The sequence below is a fragment of the Mustela nigripes genome, chromosome 14, assembly GCF_022355385.1.
Source record: "Mustela nigripes isolate SB6536 chromosome 14, MUSNIG.SB6536, whole genome shotgun sequence".
Lineage (NCBI taxonomy): Eukaryota > Metazoa > Chordata > Mammalia > Carnivora > Mustelidae > Mustela > Mustela nigripes.
In genome coordinates, this window is record NC_081570.1 from 6,532,928 (window position 1) to 6,555,785 (window position 22,858).

Below are 22,858 nucleotides of genomic sequence, written 5' to 3' on the forward strand. Positions count from 1 at the left end.
GAATTCATGGAGATGTGACTGGGGGTGTGAGGGGTCACTTCCGGCTTCACCTTGTTTTTCTTCAATCGCACAGTTAAAGGGAGAAGTGAATGTGCAACTCATGAAGCAATTCCCCTTTGGCCGGCTTATTTTTCAAAACCGATTTTTGTTTAGAGAGCAGTCTCCTCCTTCCCAGAAGCCAGCTGCTTCTGCGGGTCTGGTGATGGGGTGTGGGGCCCCACCAAATGTTGCTTTACCGTGGGACCTTAGGAAAGCTCTTTCAGCCGCTCCCTAGGGGACAAACATGTTTCCCAGCAAAGCTGTTGGAGGGGCAGGTCCAGAGGGGAAGTGCTCCAGGAGGACTGGGCCGGGCGGTGTCTGATGGGGGAGGTACGGAAGCTGGGGCAGGGGTGCTGCCCCGTCTGATGGCCGAGGTATGTAGTCCGTGACCACCAGCTGCGGGATGACAGGAGCCTGACTTGTCAGGAAGGGAGGGGGACCTTCTTCTCTGCGCCGCGGCCGGTGTTTCACGCGTGACGAGGGTTGCAAATCTCCTCTCTCCTTGCAGCTAAGGCTCAAACTGAATTGTCTTTCATTTGGTTGGTGGAAATTCCCCGCAATCATATCAGAAATGCTGCCAGTTTCGAGATGGAAAAAAAAATTAAAAAATAAAAAAATAAAAACCCAGGAACCTCCCTCCCCTCTTCTTCCTTACAGACACTGTGGGTCCTCCCAAAATAGGGCCCCACTCTGCCCTCCCTATGGGCCAGCACAGTCCTGGGCGCCCGAGGTTGGCGCAGTGAAGTTTTCAGCTGCCCTGGGCTGTGAGACACCCCCCGCCCCCGTTCCTTCCCCAGAGGTGATAGATCAACTGGCCCCCTTGATAAGGGGCGGTTAGGACTTCTCCTAGAAATGGGTGCTTCTCAATGGCGCCTACTTTCCGGGCCAAGAGTGATCGGAGGAATGGGAGTAGTATTTTTTTTTTTTTAAGATTTTATTTATTTATTTGACAGAGAGAGATCACAAGTAGGCAGAGAGGCAGGCAGAGAGAGAGAGAGAGAGGGGGAAGCAGGCTCCCCGCTGAGCAGAGAGCCCGATGCGGGACTCGATCCCAGATCCCAGGACCCTGAGATCACGACCTGAGCCGAAGGCAACGGCTTAACCCACTGAGCCACCCAGGCGCCCGGGAGTAGCATTTCTAAAGTGGCGTTTTGGTTAGCTTCTGTCTCACTCACCTTGGGGAAAATGCTTTCCACTTAGAGAAAATGCCAGGAGCGTGAGTGGTGGTTGCTGGGTGCGGTGGCGGGCAGGGCAAGAGTTGATCAGGGCGGCCACAGAGAGGTAGCAAGGGGCCTGGGTCCCACTTCTGTCCTGAAATGAGGCTGTTTCCTGGGGCCAGGGTAACAGATTACCACAGATTTTGTGGCTTCAAGCAGCAAAAATGACTTCTCTCACAGCTCGGGAGCTTGGAAGTTCTGAGTCAAGGTGTCAACAAGGTCTTACTCCCTCCAGGGTCCTAGGGAAGAATGCTTCCTCTCCCAGCTGGAGGTGGCTCTGGCCGTGGGTCTGTGGCTTGTGGCCACGCTCCCCACTTTCCGCTCCCGCTTCATTTGGCCTTTTTCTCGGTGTCTGGGTCTTTCTGCTTTCTCTGAAAGGACACTGGTTATTGGGTTGAGGGCCCATCCTTAACTGCATTATACACGTGCGGCCGTCTTTTCTCTGGGTAATAATTTTCCCAAATAAGCCCAGGTTCCGAGGGTTGAGACACAGACACATCCTTTTGGGGCCACCATTCAGCCCTCAGCAAGTGGACAGGAGCACGTGTGTCTCTCCTGGGAAGGTGCTGAACACAGTTATCTTTGCAGGGAACCAGCTGTCCCCTGCGACGGGGCCCTGAGCTACAGCTTCCCAGTCTCTACCCTTCCTCGCCGATCTCCAGCTTTCTTTTCCCAGCTTTGTGAGCCTTAGTAGTGGGCTCTCCCAAAGGCAAGGGTCCCAAGAGCAGAAAAGACAATTCCCAAGTTCGAAGGAGCTGCCAGAAAGGTGAGTTCTGCACCTGCAGAGACTTGCCCCCCCGCCTCCAGGCAGTCCTCAGGTCTTCCGCCTGACCTTCCCCCTTTCCTTCAGAAACAGCTCCTTTGCGGTTCAGGGCCTCTTCCAGCCAGGGCTCCTCCCACCCTCTGTTTGGGGCCACGCGGCACTTCTCATTTTGGAGTTTCTTCTGTTGAGCAGCCTCCCGCTCCCCTAACCGGGCGAGGTGGGGGCAGGGCTGGGTTTTGGGGCTCTGTCTGCTGCGGGATGAGGCTGGTGGTACTGAGAGGGACCCGGAGCTCCCTGGACCTGGGGGTGTAATTAAGGAGTGCTCCAGGGCTCTCTGGACGGCAGGGCCACTCTCCTGCCTCCTTTGCCCCTCCCCTAGGGCCCCCACCCTCCAGGGCAGGAGGGGAGGGGTGTGTGCATAGCCACTCTTTGCTTTGGTTGTGAAATCTGGGAGAAGTCTTTTCTTATCAACAGGGAAGCAAGGTCATAGCCCTATTATTGAAACTTTGAAAAGTCACTTAAGTCTGGTGGGGTGGGGTGGGGTGCAGAGGTGACCAAGGGATCCCTGCAAGCAGAAGCATTATTTTTGGAGCCCACCAGACTCAGTTTTAATCTCAACCTCTTTTTATCTGCTGAGTGACCTGTGGCAAATCACTTAGCCCTGCTGGGCCTCCCAATCCCCGGGCGGTAACAGGGCTCAGTAATGTCAGCCCGTAAGAGTCCGTGTGTTGTCACGTTTTTAGTGCCACGGCGAAACCCACAATCCCTGTAAGGAAGTGGGGTATAGCGGGTGGGCGGGGGGGGGTGTCGTGATCCCGCTGTCCCAACGCAGCCATGGCCAACTGGACGATCGCTCCCATTTGGGGAGGGGTGCACTTTCAGTGCAGTTGGACCCCTGTAAGCATGCGGGTTTTTATATTCGTTTTTGTGTCTCAGTTGTCAAATATACACGAAAACCTTCGCCCTCCTGACCGTGTACAGTTTGGTGACGTTTGGCACGTTCACACTGTCGCGCAACCTGCACGGCCACCTCTAGAACTTCATCTTGCAAAATCGAAACTCCATCCCCGACGCACAGTGCGGCGCCGGTTCTCCCTTCCTCTCCCACCACCTCTCTCCCCCGTTCGACTTTGTCTCTCGGAATGCGACTGCTTTCGGACCTTCCTCGTGGAATGGTCCCACGTCTGTCTTTTTGTGACTGTTTAATTTCACTTCGCTTAGTAACATCCTGAGGTCCATCCGTGTCGTGGCCTCTGTCGAAATGTGCTTCCTCTTTAAGACAGCGTAAGTTTCCACTGGGCCTCGAGGCCACGATTTGTCTGTCCACTCATCTGTCCACGGACACTTGGGTTGCTTGTGTCTTCTGGCTACTAGGAATGATCCTGCTGTGGACACGGGCATACAAGTATCTGTTCAGGTCCTTGCTTTGAATTCTTTTGGGTACATGCCCAGAGGGGAATTGCGGGATCCAATAAATGGTTGGTAATTTTATGCTTGATTGTTTGACGAGCAAGGCCTGCGCTCCTGTAGTCGGCTTTCTTCTCTTAATGTTGGCTCATGGGCATTTTTCCACTTTGCTTTGCAACCAAGCCATCCTTCCCAGTGGCATTGTAAGTGTCCTAAGGGACGCCATTGTCTTATCAAGCATCCTCTATTGTGGGGCATTTATGTCGCTTGCAGACACACAGACACACACACATGCACACGCACACACGCACATGTGCACAGAAGATTCTCAAAATATTGTCATGGACATTTTCCCGTATATGAGAATTACTCTATCAGGAGCACTTGGGTGACTCGGTTACGTGTCTGACTCTTGGTTTCACCCCAGATCACGATCTCGGGCCCATGGACTAGAGCCCCACGTAGGGTGGCCCAGTGAGCGGGAGAGTCCGCTGGAGGGTCTGTGTCCGTCTCCCTCTGGCCCTTCCAGTTGTGCGCACACTCGCTTGCGGCTCTCAAATAGACAACGTTTGGAAAAAAAGATGCATCAAAGGCATTGAAAATTTTGATGGCTCTTCCTGCAAAGTGGTTTTGCAAGAAAGACTAGACCAGGAAAAAAAAAATAATCCTGGTGATATGTAAGTTTCACGACATGCTCACTAATATTGAATAATATTGGGAAAAAATGTTTTACTCAGAGGCCCCAAAGATAATCATCTTCACTGTGTTTTTTTTTTTTTAATTGCTAATGAGGTTAAATAGCTTTCTTTTTGGCTCTGGCTGTGTGTATAACATGAGGCTTGCTGTGGTGAAATGCTGTGGTTAAAGCCTTGCGCTCTGGAATCGGATGGACTCAGACTCAAAACCGTGGCTTCGCCGCTTGCCAGCTGTGTGACCTTAAGTAGGTTCCTTACCTTCTCTGATCCTCCGAGTCCTCTTCTGTAAAATGAAGTTAGTGCGACCTATCCGTAGGGTTGTCTCGAGGACTAAAGGAGGTAGAGGGGGTGATGAACATTAGCTAGCACGTAGTTGACAGGAGATACTGGCTGTTATTGTCCTTACCATTATTCTAACTTAAGTTAACAAGTCTCTGTTCACCCTCAAGATTCATCTTGTTTCAACTAGCGGAGACGGGACGGTACCCACTTACGCGGGAGGGGTTTAGGTTAAGCCCAGGGATCAGTTTCCTGCTCTAAACGCAGGTGTTCCCAGAAGGAAGCTGACAGCCATCCTCTGGTGAAAGGGACAGTGTCCTTGAGTGTCTGGCTGGATTTGGGTGGGAGGAGCAAACAGACGAGCTTGTGCCGGGTGACGCCTGCCTCCTGGGAGATGAGAAGAGGTGTGATGAGACAGCCCAGAATCCCGAGTCCCCGCAGGGCTGTTTCTCCGGGACCCTGTCCCCCTGTGGTCCTGCAGCCTCTGTGGTTCGTAAATGGTGATAAAGACTTGCTAAATGGTCGGGGCCAGAGCTCATCTTGGTGGCTGTTCCACTGCTGACATCCAGAGGCTTCTTAAAACAGTTTGGGAAACTGAGGCAGGCACTTCAAAGGCAGGACCCCTGGGCTTGGGCACCAGCCTGCTTTTACAGCCCCTTAGAGGAAGGTGGGGGCCACTCTCCTCTCCAGTAGACAGACCTCGGGGAGCCCCAGGTGAAGGGGATGCCAGCCCAGCAGGCGGAGGTGGGGCGCACCCAGTGCGGGTGTTCTCTGCTGCCCACCTGCGTCTGAGAACGAAGTTTACAAAACCGGGATTTGGGTCTCAAATAACCTTTTCTTTCTTTCTTTCTTTCTTTCTTTTTTTTAAAGTTTTATTTATTGATTGATTGATTGATTTGACAGACAGAGATCACAAGTAGGCAGAGAGGCAGGCAGAGAGAGAGAGGAGGAAGCCGGCTCCCCACTGAGCAGAGAGCCCGATGTGGGGCTCAATCCCAGGACCCTGAGATCATGACCTGAGCCGAAGGCAGAGGCTTTAACCCACTGAGCCACCCAGGTGCCCCTCAAATAACCTTTTCTCAAGAAGTTTTCTTGTAGGGGGAAAGACAACAAAAACCCTCAGCTTTCCCCATCACCTGTCTCTGTTCAGAGCCACCGGGAGGACAAGCAAGACCATACCTCCTGTTTCGGGTGCTTCTGGGTGTGGGGCCGGCATCACTTGGTCCTGGATCTTCCTTCCCTGTTGTGTGGTGTGGTGAATAGTTGAGTACTATGGCCCATCTGCTGTCTTTTGGAAAGCCCTGCTGAGTTGTGGTCTTTTTTGAAATTAAATGCAGCAGCACATTGACGATGTGGTCGTTCCTTGAGACGTGTGTGGCTCCATATATCCGCTGGGAAGCACAGCACAAGGCACAGTGTTTCAAGAATGAGTGGAAGGGAAGCTTAATGTTTGTGTCAAAAGCCAGAACTTTAGAATTCCATGTCCAGGTCTTGACTTTGACCTTGACATGTGGATGACCTTGCAAGTTACTTGCCCTCTCTGAGCCTCCAGGTGTTTTTTTTTTTTTTTTTCCCCACAATTTTTTTTTTTTGGGGCAGGTTTTTTTTTTTTTTTTTTTTTTTTTTTTTTTTCTGAAAATTGGGCACAAGTACTACTTTTACTGGATTATCGCGAAGATTACAAATAAGGAAAAACCTGTCCCAAGTCATGGGCTCTCCAGAAATCGCTCTTTTTGGCATTGGATGAATGAAACCCTGCAGCCCCTGTTACGGGAGAGAGTGGGTTTTAAATGACGGGGGTCTCTGTCGGAGATTGTTGGAATTGGCTGTGTTGGAAAGTGTATCCACCCCTCATTTTATTTGACCCTCCCGGGGCTGACCCATAGGGAAAGGCACACAGCGTGTGACGCCAAATACCAACCAGCATCTTATAGGTTAAGGGTTGGAATGGCTTTGTCCCTTTGTTACCAGCCCGCTCCTCTCAGATGTATCAAAGCCCAAAGTTTACTTTCTCCGGCTCGCTCTTTCTTTCTTTTTTCCTTCCTCCCCCGCTTCCTTCCTTCCTTCCTTTCATTTTATTTATGTGACAGAGCGAGAGAGCGAATACAGCCGGGGGAGTGGGAGAGGGAGAAGCAGGCTTCCCTTGGAGCAGGGAGCCCGATGCGGATCTCGATCCCAGGACCCTGGGATCATGACCTGAGCTGAAGGCAGATGCTTAGCGTCTGAGCCACCCAGGCGCCCATTTTTCCAGCTTTTTCTAACCCTTCAGGGTCTAAAGGAGCTTGGGGAACAAGAGCAGAGAGCTGATGGGATGAGAGCTTTTCAGGTCCTTCCTTCCTTCCCACAGGGCGGGGGTGGCAGGAGCAGCCCCTGGACTAGCCCACCTGGCCTGGACGGGCAGGCGAGAGCAGCTGGCCTGTGCAGTCTGCCATCCAGTGACCTTGGCAGTTGGACCTTGGGTCCACTGGGTCATTAAGCGGCAGCAGCGACATGGGGGCAACCAAACGGGCGAGGTGCCCCGGAGGCAGCCATCCCAGGACCTTCTGTGTTGCAGGTGTGTGGGAAAGTGGTTGGGGGAAGGTCTGGCGGCTGGCGGTGACCTTGGCCGGCATGGACAACGCTGCTCCTAGAGAGGATGGGGATGTGCGCACTTGGCCTCCAGCAGCCCACTCTAGCCATGACCTTGCTTTGAAGCTTCCAGTTTTAACACAAACGTGAATTTTACATTTGATTCCACGATAAGCCCGTGTTTATTTTACTAGGAGGTCGCGCTCCCCCTAAACATTGAGTCACATGGATGCTCTGGGAAAATGTGTTTTTTTCTGTGGCTTCCACTACTCCCAGGACAGCGTCTCCCACCATAGTTTGAAAGCATGGATCGGGGGGTGCCTGGGTGGCTCAGTGGGTTAAAGCCTCTGCCTTCGGCTCAGGTCATGATCCCAGGGTCCTGGGATCGAGCCCTCATCAGGCTCTCTGCTCAGCGGGGAGCCTGCTTCCTTCTCTCTCTCTCTGCCTGCCTGTGATCTCTGTCTGTCAAATAAATAAATAAATAATAAGTAAATAAAATCCTACCCCCCCAAAAAAAAATCCATTAAAAAAAAAAAAAGAAAGAAAGAAAGCATGGATCGGGGCAAAGCAGCGTGAGGGCTGCTGTCGTGACCAGACACGCACGGTTTCATAGGAGCCCCGTTTCCCTATGCGATTCACTGGTTGAGTCGTCGAAACTCTGATTGGTGCAGAGAATATTAAAACGCTTCCCTTCAAATTGAGGGGCGCCTGGGAGGCTCCATCGGTTAAACCTCTGACTCAGTCTTGGCTCAGGTCTTGATCTCGGGGTTATGAGTTCAAGCCCCACCTTGGGCATAGAATGTACCTAAAAAAGAAATAAAATAAAATGTTATCCCTTAAATCCAGACATTTTGGCCAAAAATGCATACATGTCCGTTGGTTCACTGATGCATAGATCTAAGGCCAAGGGCTTCAGCCTGAGCTGGCTGTCGCTGCTGCAGAAGGCCCCCTGCAGGGGACAGTCCCTGTGAACTCTGCTCCTTCCCCACAGTCTTTCATGCCTTGGCCATTCCGCTGCAGTGGAAAGTTTGTTTTTGTGACTTCTCTTCATTGGGTTTCTAAAGCATTCTGCTTCGTTGTCATGGAAACGGCTCTTTCTTTACACACCCATATCTCATCTGCTTTTCCTCTTCCGTGTCATGTAATTACTAAGGTGAACAAGGGTCGTGAGCTTCCGTGGGCCCAACCGAGCCCAGACAATCCTTGTTAGTGTGCAGGGACCGGGGCCCCCAGGAGGAGCCTGCTGGCCCCAGTGGTCCGCAGGCTCAGGCCCTCGGCAGGGGGAGGAGTGGGGAGCACATTCCCCCCTAAGTCTGCTGGGGAGAGGTCGGGTGAGACGGAGGGGTGGGAAGAATTGCAGAGCAGGGACCAGGGCACCACCAGCTCCAGAGGGGAAGCAGCCAGAGCCAGTTTCTTTTTCTTTTTTTTTTAAAAGATTTTATTTATTTATTTGACAGACAGAGACCACAAGTAGCCAGAGAGGCAGGCAGGGAGAGAGGAGGAAGCAGGCTCCCCACTGAGCAGAGAGCCGGATGCGGGGCTTGATCCCAGGACCCTGAGACCATGACCTGAGCCGAGGGCAGAGGCTTGAACCCACTGAGCCACCCAGGCGCCCCCCCAGTTTCTTTTTCTGTGGAGCCCATCAGTGAGCATTCACACTTCGGAGTTTCCCCAACACCCAGCTCAGAATCGCCACCTTTTGTTAACTGGCCTCTTTCTTTGTCCGATAACGATAATGGCAAGAAACACCTTCTTAGCACCAGCTCTGTGCTAGGCGGTGTTGTGGGCACTTTGAAAATGCCGATTTATTCTTGTAAGTACTGTTGTGATCACTGCTTTATAGAAGGGGAAACTGAGGCACAGAAACACTTAGCAACAGAAGAGGAAACTGAGGCACAGAAACACTTAGCAACTTACTTTGGTCTTGCCCAGCTAGGAAGTGGCTGGACCCGTTTCTCCCCGCTGGGCCCGACGTCTCCAAAGGTGGCTGCGTTTGGGACCCAGCACTTGGTTGGGGCGGGGGCATCTGGACGCCAGGCAGGAGGAGGGGCGGGGCCTCCGGGGAGTCCGTGGCTATGCAGGGGGACTTCCCTGCGCATTCTCACCCGTCCCCTCCACCCCGAGGACTTTTCTTGGGCTCCAAGCCGCTTTCCCTGTTCTTTCTGGTCCTGTGTCTCTGGGAGAGCTGGCCTCCTCCTGTGCTCTGGTCCGCTATAGTGAGGGAGGTCAGGAGGGTGTGGCTTCTGAACCCCGCCCCGCCCCCTCTGCCCAGGGTGGTGCCCATTCTCCGCCTCTGTCCCGAGGAAGCAGGGCCTGGCATCTGAAATCTCAACCCCCTCCTTGCCCAGCTCTTGAACCTTCTGCAGGAAGTCGGTCCAAGAGTCCTCAAGCTGCTGGACAAACAGAGCAGCAGGCTCAGGTGTCTCTGCAGCCAGTGGCCCCAGTCCAGTTCCTCTGCACTGACCCAGGAGAGGCGTGTGGCCCAGCAGTGACAGCAGCCTCCGGGGTCAGCCTGGATCCGAATCTGCCTCTCATTCAGGAGTTGTGCAGCCCTAACCTCCTTGAGCCTCGCTTTCCTCCTTTACAAAACGGAGCCTGCCTTCGGGTCTTGGCGTGACAAATCAATGAGAAAAGAGACAGAAGGCACCTATGCTTTGCTGACTGATGGCAGGAGCCTGGTGATGGGCTCTGCCCAGATAAACCGCGCTAGGCTGGACGGAGTCTGAATGTATCCCAGAAGCCCCCGGGGCAGAAGGGGTCTGGACACCTGCTGTGGGAGGGGAAGGAGGTGACACAGGGCACTTGCCAAGGAGAGACCGACCCAGTGATGGATGATGGGGGTGTTCGGAGCCCTCTGTGTCATCCCCAAAATGAGGAGTCTGCAGATCGGGGTCTCGCAAGGAGGGGAGAAGGACATGAAAGCCCATGGCCGGATGGGGAACCGGAGTGTTGAGTGCCTGGGTGGACGGCCAGCTGCAGAGTCAGACCCCAGGAGAAGGGGGTAAACTGCCACTTAGCTGAGACCCTCGAGAAGGGGACCCATCTCTGCCGCCACCGTGTGTGTGTGTGTGTGTGTGTGTGTGTGTGTGAGAGAGAGAGAGAGAGTGTGTGTGTGTGTGTGTGTGTGTGTGAGTGTGATTAGCTTAGGGGGTCGGGACAGGAAAGGGAAGTGGAATTTGCAGTTTTAAAAGATACTGATTAATTGGGGGTCTTGATTTTGGGGCAGTGTAGATCTTCTGGGAATTACAGGCTGGGATCTTGCCCGTGGATTTTTTTAATATATGTGTTATGTTTTATAAATGCTGTGTATTTTTAATTGTATAGGGTCAGTGCAAGCTACTTAAGAAAAGTCTGTAAAATACAGATTTGCCAAAGGGAAAGAAACCCATCATCTGCCTATCCTAGAAAACTCCCACCACCCAGTGGTTCTTCATCTTTTTCAGGTCTTAAATCCTTTTGAAAATCTGCTAAAGACACGGGACCTCTCCCACAGAGAATGTCTTCTACAGAATAATGTCAGGGGGTCCCTGGGTGTCCCCCCAAGTTCATCCCAGCCTCATTAGGGTGCACTGAAGGACTGTTTGAGTCCAACCACTGGCTTCTCTGCATTATGGGATGCTGTCTCCAAAAGCAATGTCACAGGTCTGCTTTGAGGGGCACCTGGATGGCTCAGTCAGTTAAAGCATCCGACTCTGGATTTCAGCTCAGGTCATAATCTCTGGGTCCTGAGATCGAGCCCCACATACAACTCCACGCAGGGCATGGAACCTGCTTCAGATTCTCTCGCTCCCTTTTCCTACCCGCCCTTACTGCTCTCTAAGAAAAAAAAAGTTTGCTTTGAAGCTGCTTCTGCTTTCAGCCTTGACCACCTTTTATGTGCCATGTACAAGTTTACTCTACGCTGTTTAAATCCTTTCTGTTGTCTTAAATTCGCTGCTCCTTTGGGAGGACATTCAGCAAGGACCGAGTGACCCGAATCATTTAGTGACTCTCTGCTGTAAGGTCAGCTCACTTACGGGGCCAGCTGACCTTTGGGACAGTTGCCGCCTGTGGTTTTGTGGTCCTCCCTAGGCTTGGCAGGTGGAAGGGCCCGGGAGAGGTGGGTGCACTTCAGGGGTTGGGGGGCGTCCTCTGCGGAGGATGCGAAGTCAGGGCCATGTCCAGGCTCAGCATGTTAGGCTCCAGGCGGGGTCTCCCTGGAAGGTCAGCCCGCAAACTTCCTTTTGCCAAGTTTCGGGGTGCTGGCGCCGAGCATCCCACACCACGGCACCCGAGGTTCGCTGTGCTTCGCACCATGGCCTCCGCCCCGGGCAGAGGGAGAGCTCTCTACTTCTTTCCGCAGCCTCGCTGGTGGCCGGCCTCCCTAGGTGCCGCCCCGTACTTGGGACAGGAGCCTGAGCTCCTCCACCTTTTTTAATAAAACAGGCTTTATATGTCGCTTCATGCACACAGTTCCGTGGCTTTCCTCTGTTGACAGAGTTGCGCAACCATCACCAGAATCGGTTTTAGAACAGCCTCCTCACTCCCCAGAGAAACCCCATGCCCGTTCGCAGTCACTCCCCGCTTCTCCTCAGTCTTCCCAGCCCTCGGCAACCAGGAAGCTACTTTCTGGCTCTATGGATTTGTCTATTCTGGACATTTTGAGTAAATGAAATCACACAGGATGTGGTCTTTTGTGGCCAGTTTCTCTCACTCAGCCTGTGGCCTCTTCTTCAGAAACCCGTCTGACTCATACAGTTACAGTAGAGGGCTTGTTTGTACCGATCGTTTGCTCGTTCCAAGTCCTGATGGGGCATCTGCTGTACCAGAGCAGGTGCTGGGCCACACGGCAAGGAACACAGCAGCCGTGGATGGTGTATTCGTCATCTCCTGCTGGGTAACAAATGGTGCCAACACTGGGCAGCTTAAACAACAAACACTGATTACCATCGGGCTGTTGCTACGGGTCCAGAATCTGGCAGGGGCTGGGACTGCAGGTGTCTGGAGCTGGTTGTTGGCAGGTCTCAGGGATGTCCTGCTGTCAGGGCTTCTTCCCAAGGCAGCTTGAGTGTCCTTCCAGCATGGTGGCCGGCTTAACTCATAGTGAGAGTTGAGAGAGGCCAAAGCCCTCAGTTTCTGTGAACCTAATTTTTTTTTTTTAAGATTCTTATTTATTTATTTGACAGAGAAAAAGAGAGAGAGAGGGACCGCGAGTAGGCAGAGAGGCAGGCAGTGAGAGAGAGGAGGAAGTAGGCTCCCCACTGAGCAGAGAGCCTGATGCGGGGGTGATCCCAGGACCCTGAGATCATGACCTGAGCCGAAGGCAGAGGCTTATAACCCACTGAGCCACCCAGGCGCCCCCTGTGAACCAAATCTTTTTTTTTTTTTTTAATATTTTATTTATTTATTTGTCAGAGAGAGAGAGAGAAAGAGTGAGCACAGGCAGAGTGGCAGGCAGAGGCAGAGGGAGAAGCAGGCTCTCTGCCGAGCAAGGAGCCTGATGTGGGACTCGATCCCAGGACACTGGGATCATGACCTGAGCCGAAGGCAGCCGCTTAACCAACTGAGCCACCCAGGTGTCCCCTGTCAACCTAATCTTGAAGGTGATGCGCCATCACTCTGCCCTCTGCCCTTTGCAGTTCTGCTCTCCTGCAAAGAGGTGTGAATACCCAGGGGAGGAAGTGACCGGATGTGGTTTCATATGGAAAATGGCCCTCGTCATAACTAGCGCCCAGCACCTGCTCGTGAAGGGCCCGCCAGGCCACCTCTGAATGACCCTGGACGGCTGTGAGTTCCCTAGTTCCGCGCTAGTCTCAGTCCTCCTGCACCTTTCCCGCTCTGTGTGTGTAACCAGGGAGCGGAGCCTGGCATTACGACACACACTGCACTTGGGGCCTCCTGATCATCCGCTTCACACAGAATAATTTTACAGATGATTTTCCAGGAATTTGTGAATTCTGTGTGCATTTTCTATCACATGGATGAGCCAGCTTTGGGATTGCCTTTCGTTGGTGTTGGTGATGGTGATGTGGACTAGAACCGTCCCCAGGACCCGTCCCAGTGGGTCTGATACTTCCCACCGTGGCCTGGGGTCACGCCATCTCAGAAGTCACTGGAGACACCTTCTTTCCCAGATGGCCCATGAGACTGTCTCGAGGGGCAGGATCAGGTCTTGTTAAGAGGGGCAGATATCATGCATTAAAAAAACTGAGCCTCGTACCCCGAGGTAGTGGGAATCTCTGTTGTGAGAAGCAGTTTTAGGCTCAAACACATTTAAAAGCTTTAGAAACCTCGCATGGAGCAGCCTGGAGCAGCCCAGAGCAGCCTGGAGCAGCCCGGAGCAGCCAGATCATTTCCTGAGTCCCCGGGGTATCTTCCAGGAGCCTCGATGTGTGACTCACACAGTGAACGCCCTATTGGGCCCATTTATCCCCTTCCCCTAATTTCTCCCAGGACAGAGTCACAGTTGATCTTCTCCACAAACAAGGAATAGCTTTCCTTCTATAAAAAATACAAAGAAGTTGGGCGCCTGGGTGGCTCAGTGGGTTAAGCCGATGCCTTCGGCTCCCGTCATGATCTCAGGCCCACATCGGGCTCTCTGCTCAGCGGGGAGCCTGCTTCCTCCTTCTCTCTCTGCCTGCTTCTCTGCCTACTTGTGATCTCTGTCTGTCAAATAAATAAATAAAATCTTAAAAAAAAAAAAATACAAAGAAGTCTAAAACGTGGCATCCTCCCACGAAGATCCCGTTCTGGAACTGGAGAGACCTCAGAGTCCAGGAAACGGTGGCAGAACGCATCGTGTCGTGGGACGCTTGGCTTCGAGGTCCGGCTAGGAGCCCCCCCCCCCCCCACCAGAGGCTGTCCCGTCGATATTTGCCCTCGCTGGCTGAGCTGGGCACTGTGTGCAGTCACCTGCGTTTACAGATGAGGAAACAGCTCTGGAGTGGTTAGAAAACTCTTCCAAACCCAGATCTAATGCCAGGGCTCATGCTCCTACCTTTGGCCAGAGAGTCCCTGCAAGCATTGAGTGCTTTTGGTATACACTGGAAAGATCGAGCACTGTGGACACCAGCATTTTTTCCCTCTGCTGCTCCCCTCCCCACCCAGGTCACAAACTCAGAAAGCCTCAAGTAAGGCAGACTTTTGGTCTAAGCTTGGGGAATTGGCCAAAGGAAAAAAAGAAAGAAGCTCCAGATTCTAATTAACTTTGCTTTTTAACTACAGATGAGCCACTTTTTGAATTAATGGGGGGTGAGAGTCTCAAAGATTAATGGAAATATGTGAAGATGGTAGAAAAGCAGGGGCCAGACGTTCCTGTAAGTAGACGCCCTCGTCTGAGCGCCTGGAGAGGAAAAGATCAAGGGGACAAAGCCATGAGGGGATTATATGAAGAACCAGGGAAACTATCTCTCCCCTTTGAGGAGGATTATTTTCCAGAGTCCTCCTGTTTTTCCTAAAAGAATTAAAAACATTTAGCTGTTTTTTTTTCTTGTTAGTTGCCTCTTATACTGACTGTGGCATTCGTGTTCTCCACTCTGCTCCACATCTCATCTGCTCGCCCCTAAAAATCCTGTAGGGCAGGAGGAATAATTCTAGATTCCTGGCTGAGAACCCTCCTCCCCCCATCCACCCAAAGATAAAAGACCGGTTAACAGGATAAAAACAAATTAAATTACTAAAAGACGGGAGCCCCACAAAAAGAGGAGATTCAAAGATGTCACCCAAAGCAGGAAGCTTTATACTTTTTAGACAAAGAAACAATAAATGTATGAAGGATTGACAAAACAGGGGTTCGGGCTTGGGGTAGTAAACTGGTGAAGTAAGAAGGTTTGTTTTCGTGGCCTTCTTGGCCCTAAATTCCCCATCTGGCGATAAGGATGCCTTCTGTCCTGCTCACCCTCCCACCCCACCCCCCGCCCTGTAGGGGGAGGCGTACCTTTCACAGAGGCGATTTATCTCCTCCTGTCCTACTGGGGACAGAGGAAGTTCAGAGTGTCCTTCCTGCGAGGCTATTTATCCAATACCTTTAATTCAAAACGATCAGTATGCCAAAGTGGCCTGTTTCGGGATGACCTGGTCTAAGCCCCTACAATGTGGGGCGCCCCACGTGAACAGGAAGAGGCCACCGGAATTCTAGGAAGGTTGGTGGTTGGGATATTGGTGGGCAGCGGGGAGCAGCTGACATTTCCTCGCTGTGAGCTTACCTGGAGGTGTCGGGAGAGAGGAGGAGTGACTCATGGAGCCGAGAAGCTTTTCTCTTCTGGAACTTGTTGATCTTAGCAAGGGGTTTCATGAGTAGGGGCAGAGGTTCATCTGGTTTCCTGCTTTGTGCCTGGAAACTTCACAAAGAGGGTCCAGTCTTTCTGGCTGTAGCAAGTAGGAAGGCGGGAATCTAATTTCTCTGTTTACGCTGATTTCTGAAGAGTGGGGAGACCTATTTAGGCACCAAACTCTTTTAATTTAGACCCTCATCTGTATCTCAGAAAGGATTTAACATACCTGAGCCCTGAATGAGGCAGGAATCGGGACACTTGGGTGTTTCTGCCCCGTTGAGCATACCAGTCCGTCTCTGTGCGTGTTTCCCATCTGTGAGAGCAAGCGCATTTGGAGCAATTACTGTATACACCTGTTCCAGATGTTCCACTCACCTTTTTTTTTTTTTAAAGATTTTATTTATTTATTTATTTGACAGAGATCATAAGTAGGCAGAGAGGCAGGCAGAGAGAGGGGGGAAGCAGGCTCCCCACTGAGCAGAGAGCCTGATGTGGAGCTCGATCCCAGGACCCTGAGCTCATGACCTGAGCCCAAGAGAGGCTTTAACCCACTGAGCCACCCAGCCACCCCCCCCACTCACCTGTCTTAATTCACCTCATTCTCCCAAATTACTGTGTGATGTGTCTTTCTGGATTTGTTAGTGCAATTTCAGTCTGTTGTTCTCATACGGGCAGGATGACTTTGGTGGCTTCTGCCATTTCAAAGAATGCTGGCTTTTCCTCTGGGTTCCAGAGGAACCAGTACCTGACGCTCCCAGCTTGAAATCATGTCTTTGGGTTCCACAGCTGATGAGGACCTTGCCTTTGTACTCTGCTTTCCATGCCGGAAAGAAAGGGACGTCTGCAGGACTGGGTCCCGACAGAGAAGGGCACACAGTGAGGATGGGGGAGTGGAACCTGGAAGACTGTCTGCCCACGTTGAATCTCTTCCCCCGCTTGGTGGCATGGGGTCATTATCCTTTCCTGGCTGGGGGTTTTGGGGGATGCTACCGACCCCCAGTCAGGATGGCTGTCAGAGAGAACTCCCGGCTCAGCCAGACTGTCTAAGTAAGATCTGGCTGTGACTTCTGATGGCTTCTGTCTCATCCTCATACTCCACCCTGGCCGCAGCACCCCTAGGCTCCCTGCCGGTGAGTCAAGGGCAGCTCAGCAGGAGGCTGGCCCTTTACCACCTGGACCTCCTTCGATGTTGCCTGGCTCCCCTTCCCAGCTGGGGGTGGGGAGGAGTGAAAGGCAAAGTAGCAGCAGCCCCGAGTGTGGCCCTGGCGTGGACGGGTGGCACTCTGGGTGGTTGCCACCAGGGCCCAGGCTCCGCCTTTTCCAGATGTCATCTGCCAAGTGCACAGCCACACTGGGTCGTGTGGGTGGCTGGGGGAGGTTCGGTGTGTGAATGTGTGCCATGGGTGTGTGTGTGTGTGTGTGTGTGTGTGGTCTCTGTGTCAGTGTCATCGTGTGTCAGTTTACGTAATTGTGTATGGGGTGTGTGTGTGTCCTCGTGAACGTGCATCCATGTGTGTCTGGGCGCGTGTGAGGGAGTGACTTGGCGCATGCCTGAGTGTGGAGTGTGTGTGTGTGAACGAGTATGGGAGTGTTTGTCTTTCTGAGTGTATGTGACATCGGGTTGGGATGCGGAGGGGGGTTTCCTCCTCCTGCCCTGAGATGTCAGGGATGCTGGACCCGTCCTGACAGGATTGATGGGTGCTGGTGGGGGACACAAAGGTCACCGAGGGTTTTGGGACCCCCCCAGGGCCCAGTCCTCTCATCTCAGGCTTCTTCACAATTCCTGGGGCTTAGGGCTGTTTTTCTCCTTTTCTCCCCTGGGGGCACAGGGCGATGGGGTGGGGGCGGGAGGCGGGGTACAGAGGGAGGCTGGGGGGGGTGCTCGAACGGATGGCCCCGCCCTGGGCGCCTGGCCTGGAACACTTGGTGCAGGCGGAGAGCGACTACCAGAGTGGTCGTCAGACCATTTCCGTCCACCCCGGGTCCGCCGCACCTGCTGGGACGCCAGGGGTGATTCTGCACTCGTACTCTTTCTCCTCTTGTGCTCCACCGTGGCAGAGTTTGAAGTCTAGAGCTGTGGAGCCTAAAGAACATTCTGAGGGACACGGGACACCGCAGGGCAAGAAGCACCGCAGTCCCGTATCAAACCAAGGTGGTTCCGAAGCTGGCCCTGACGCTGCGTGCGACCTGCGTGCGACCTGCGGGTCAACCGCTTGCCCTTGGAGCTTCGGGTTTGTCATTTACAGCCCGGGGGGGGGGGGGGGGGGGGACAGCACCCACCTCGCCGGGGGATGCGCGGATTCCCTGGAGCGCTGCGCGAGGCGCAGGGCGGGGGCTTACTGTACCAACGCCCCGCCAGCGCGAACGGGGTTCATTGTCATGGATAGATATAGGAGCGAAGGCCCCCGGCAGACCTTTTACCTGCTGAATCCGACCTGTAAGGGGAACCCCGATGGAAAGGCAGGCCCAGCGGCTGGGGAACAGCTCGCACACCGGATGGGAGCCCAGACCCCGGGATGGCCAGTGACGCGGGTGACCTGGGCTCCAGATCAGTGACGGAGGTCCGGTGCCCCGTCGGTTCTGGTGACTCCCTGGGGACCCGGGCGGGGAGAGCGGTTTGGGCACCACCAGCCCCCGCTCCCTTTGCAAATGGCACTTTCAGTTCTCCGGTTACCAGCCGGAGGGGGGCCAGGGCCAGCGTGCGCACGCCGCCCGGGGTCCCGCGGTGGCCGGGGCGCTCGCGGCTGCAGGCGCACGCCCCACCGGACGGGCGGACGGGAGCAGCGGGGGTCGGGGAGGAGTTGCAGCGGCATCTGCCGCGCTCCCCGCGGTCGCGGGTTCTCAGACACTCCGCCTGGCTGGGGCCGCGAGAATTTGCCGACGGTGCCCGCGGCGCGGCGGGCCCTGGCCCCGCCCCTGTCCCCGCCCCCACGACCGGCGCCCCGCCCCTGACCCCGCCCGCGCCGGCCCGCTGTCCGGGCCCCGCCCCGGGCCGCGCCCCTCCGCTGCTGTCCCGCTCGCCGGCTCCGCGCCGCGGGCCTGCCCTCAGGCCCCCGCGGGCTCGGCGCCGCCGCCGGGAGGCTCGCGGAGCTCCGGGACCCGCCCGCCGCGTCCCCTGGGCAACCGTCTCCCGGGAGATCGGGCCCCGCCCCCGGCACCGACACCCGGTACGGAGCCCACCTGTGCGGGCGTCTGCGGGGTCCCAGTGCACCCCCTGCGCAGACCCGCCCCGCCCAGCGCCCGGCTTTGTCCGCCTGGGGCTGTCGGGGTCCAGGGGCGTGGGGGCTGGGGGAGGCGCGCGCGTCCCGGGGCGGACCGGACGCTGCCGGGGAGGCCGAGGCAGGGGGCCGCGCTCGCGTTGTGACTCCCGGGTGTGGGCTGGTTCATGCTCTCCCGATCCCCGTGCATCCCTTTTGTGCCTCCGGGGGGCGGGGATCCGGGGTGTCCCGCTGCCGCCCTTGATGGGATGAGCAGGGCCCTCAGCCGGGCTCCGGACGTGGACGCGCCTGTTCAGGGCAGGCTGTTTACTTGTCAGGGACCCAGCAGTTGCCGCGCGCATCCTCCCCTCCCCCTGTCCCCGATTCGGGACGGAGCATCCTGCGCCGTGTCGGTTCCTGGCGCTGCCTCCCAAGCTTTGCCCTTGAACCCAGAGGGCTAGAGGGCGGCCGACCCAGATCCCGAGGTCCTGGGCGGCAGGAGGGCCAGAGCCGAAGACGCACCTTCCTCCGGGAAGAGCCTTCTCCTCGGCCGCCCTCTTGTGAATTCTGCCCCAGCTCCCTGTTTCCTGACCTGAATTCCTGAGGACTAATTCCTTCTTGCTTTCCCTAACTCTTCCTTCTCTCGGCTCCATCATGTTTTCTGCTTTGTCTTTGCTCGTTTTGAAAGTGTTTTCTCTATAATCGTGTCTCATTTCCCCGTAACCGAACGGCTGGGTTTGTCCTCTTGTTAATAACTCCATTGGTCAGCAGTGGAAGTTCTTCTTCCGCGACCCCTCATTTCCCTTGCTCTCCTCCCCTGAATGCTGGGTGAAGAGACCATCCAAGCCCCCGTTCCTGGGCTCCGGCAGCAGGGTCCATCGGGTATCCTGCCTGGGATTCGGCTCTCAGCAGCGAGAATTTCAGCCCGGTCCCTGGGAACTGTATTCTTGGAAGGGACACCTTTTCCAACGGCTTCCCAGCAGTGGGCTTTTTACTTATGGCGAAGCAAATAATTTAGGCTTCTCTGCTCCTCAAGAGCCCTCCCCAGCCTTGCCCAGTGGGCTCCCGCTGTGGAGGTAGCCGTGCCCGGGGGCCTGTGGTTTGGAGAAAGGGGCGGGTCTTACTCGTAGCATCCAGCCTGCTGGGCTTCTGGAGCTCAGGTGTCTTCCTGTCTCTGGGGTCAGATTATTTACAGGAGTAGCGGGCAGTGGGGGGAAAGAAACTCCAGGGATGCAGTAGTGGGAGGCCCTTCTCTCCACACACCCGCCCTCTTCCCTCTCCTGCAAGCAGGGATGAATCTGCCTGTATGATGCAATTTAGTACTTAAATGGGGAACTCAAGTCCAGGAATCTGCTTTTCCTATCCCTTGAATGGAACTTGAACCCAGGCTTGACACAGACCATACACTTCGCCTTCAAAAAACCAAACAAAACCAACGAATAACTAAGAATGATCTGAGGTGTATACCTATATATTCCTGTGTCACGAAATGCTCCGCTTTGCTTCCGTACCACCAAAGGAGCTGGGGTGGCGGTGACCCGGGTGGTGAGAAGGGCCCATCAAGCAGAATGTGACTGGTTTGCAAAATGAGAGCCTAAATGAAACAGTTATTTTTGAGCTAAAGTCCTGTGAAGGAATGCATAGAAGTTTGGGGGAGACTTTCTCCTTTAAAAATTTCATTCATTCATTCATTCATTCTTTTTTTCCCCCCCCAGACAGATCAGGAGCTCAGAGTGAGGCAGGGACGGAATGCTGCTCACTGATTCCAAAGCCTGTTTGATCTGCCAGCCAGAGGGGCCTTTGCTGCTGGTCTTTCTTGGACCATTCCAGAGAGGTAGGTTGGGTGAAGGAGACAGGTGTGTGGGAAAGAAGAAAAGACAGCTTAAGAATTTGAACAGACTCCATCCTCCCTGACCAGCCAGCCAAAGGAGAAGCTCTCTGACTCTGATCTAGGACTAGATCACACAGAGGAAGGGAATGACCCAGATGCGTGCTATGAGCCAAAACAAAGGGAAATGAACTAGACCTGGGCTGGCTCCCCAGGGGAGGGATACTGCTGTCTGTGAAGGGATGGGGGGAGGCTCTGCTCCCAGGAACCCTGGGGCCTCATTACCAAGCTATTTGACTTGCTTCAGTCATGGTAGAGTTAGGCTGGCCTTTTTGGGGAGAGAAAAATGAAAACTTCCATCCAAAGGGAATGGAGTGAATTCTTACAATTTGGCATTGCTTCTCAAAGACTTCTTAGGCAGGGACATTCTGTCTCTCCAGAGAGTTGGCAGTCACTGTATCAGTAAGGCAGTGCTTGTTAGAACACCCTGGATGTTCGCTGGGAGATGGATGCAGTCCGTTCTTGGTGCAAATGAAGAAACTGAGGCCAGAGACAGATACTGGCCAAGCATTAGCTTTGCTGTCCGCATACTTGAGCAGCTCCTGTCATTTCTGATGGAAAGGAGCCCAGGCTTACAGCCTGGGGGCATTCTTGGAAGCTTCCCTCGCCCCTGCCCCCACCCCAACTTCATTTTCTCTAGATCTTCATCAGTACTTTCTGAACTTCTTTGTTAGTGTGGCTCTCTTTAAAAAGCTCAAGATATTAAAACAGAATTTTGACCTATAGAGTCGAAAAAAACGGAGTACCCTGTGGTCCAGGCAGAGACTGGCTTAGGATGTCCACTCAGCATCCTGTCCCATTTCCACCACCCTCTGAAGATCTTGGGGTTGCTTCTGTGGAACCCCAGAACTCTGGAACATAGTAAAAAAACATGGATTGTGTAGACCTCTGATGGGGGATTGGAGTTTCTTCTGTACATCTGTTTACCTATTTGCAGTATCTTGATTCTCTCTCTCTTTTTAAAAGATGTATTTGTTCGTTTGAGAGAGGGAGAGAGAGAATGCAGGCACAGGGGAAGGGACAGAGGGAGAGGGAGAATCCCAAGCAGACTCCGCGCAGAGCTTGGAGCCTGATGCAGGGCTCGATCGCATGACCCAGAGATCATGACCCGAGTCAAAACCAAGAGTCATATACTTAACTGACTGAGCCACCCAGAGGCCCCAACAGTATCTTGATTCTTGTTTCAGCAGATGTCTTTTAATAATTTTTAACCCTCATACTTTTGTATTTATTAAGAAATGCCCACTTACTGTTGAAAGTTTGCCCCCCAACTTGGCATAACCCACCATCCCCTAACCACCCCTGAGGGAACCACTGTTTCCTTGAAGGGGTATCCTCCCCCAAGTCCCCCAGAAAGCCTTCTATATGCCTATCTTTGGAAACTTGCTTTTTATGTATTGTTAAATGTTACTATGAACTTCCATGAAAATATGACTAATTGAATGCTTGTGTTTCGCCTGGCTCTGTTTCAAAAGCCCACTAAAATGAGAGTAAGGGATTAAAAAAAGGACAAAATCCTTAAGAAAACAGAAAAGGAAATGATGGAGGAGGAGGAGGCGTGAGCAAATACTTAGAGAAACAGAAAGCAGGTCGGTAAAAGAGATGTAAAACTTAAAGTCTTGAATGTCCTGTGTCATGGTAGAGGAAGGCAGGTGTGTTCAAGGACCCACCAAAGGCCCAAGAGTGGGAGCTACAGTGCTCCTGATGACCGACTGTGGGGTGGGCTGGAAGCAGGAAAATGGAAGGTGTGTGTCGGAGCAACAGACTCCTCTCTCAGCCCACATAGTCAGGTGGCTCCCTCCTCCATCCCAGCAGAAGATGCCTGTTTTCCCAGAGGCCTCGTTGAACCAGAGCAGCTCAGGCCTAAACTGGGGTGGTAGTAGGCATGGGATCAGCTGAATATAAGAGGCACTGTACTGAGAACAGAAAGATTCAGTCAAAGTTGGTATACTAAACAGTGAGACCTTTCCCTGCTTGGCTCCCAGAACATGGCAGCCTAATCTGTACCCCTCTCTGGTTGGGGCCTTGAAGAACTTCTCTCTGAGGAAATGGAGCTCACAAGAAAAAATGACCCTCAAAGACTAACACTGAAGGGACCCTCTTGGAAAGCTTTTTTGCTGCTTTGTTATTTCACAGTGATGCCTGCAAAGCAACTAGCCTTCAGCTGTGCACAGACAGCTCTGAGTGCCTCTCTTAAGTTTGAATGGACACCTGTGGATCATCCCACATAGAAGGATGTTCCTAGCATGAAAGACAGAGACCCAAATGAACAAAAAATGGGCCAGAAGTCATAAACATGGTTGAGAAACAGGAATACTCATGAAACAGTAGTAGGCTCTGGGATATAAAAACTGTGATGGTAGAGGTGCGTGGCTGGCTCAGTCCAGAGCATGTGACTCTTGATCTCAGAGTTGTGAGTTTGAGCCCCATGTTGGATATAGAGATTGCTTAAAAATAATTTTTTTAAAAAATATTTTGTTTATTTGACAGAGATGGAGAGAGAGCACAAGCAGAGCTGCAGGGAGAGGGAGAATGAGCCTCTCTGCCGAGCAG

General features: G+C 53.5%; 1 protein-coding gene across 5 annotated transcripts in view; it reads left to right on the forward strand.

Annotated features, from left to right (window-relative positions):
• PIK3CD (phosphatidylinositol-4,5-bisphosphate 3-kinase catalytic subunit delta) overlaps positions 1-22,858 on the forward strand; it is a 51,223-nt gene that overhangs the window by 2,529 nt on the left and 25,836 nt on the right. For 4 of the 5 annotated variants that reach the window (XM_059375101.1, XM_059375103.1, XM_059375104.1 and 1 more), the window contains exon 2: positions 20,133-20,251. The gene's annotated coding sequence lies outside the window, so the exon portion shown is untranslated. Of the gene's footprint in view, positions 1-18,271; positions 18,388-20,132; positions 20,252-22,858 lie in introns of those variants that run through there. The other variant, XM_059375102.1, reaches the window with a different exon arrangement.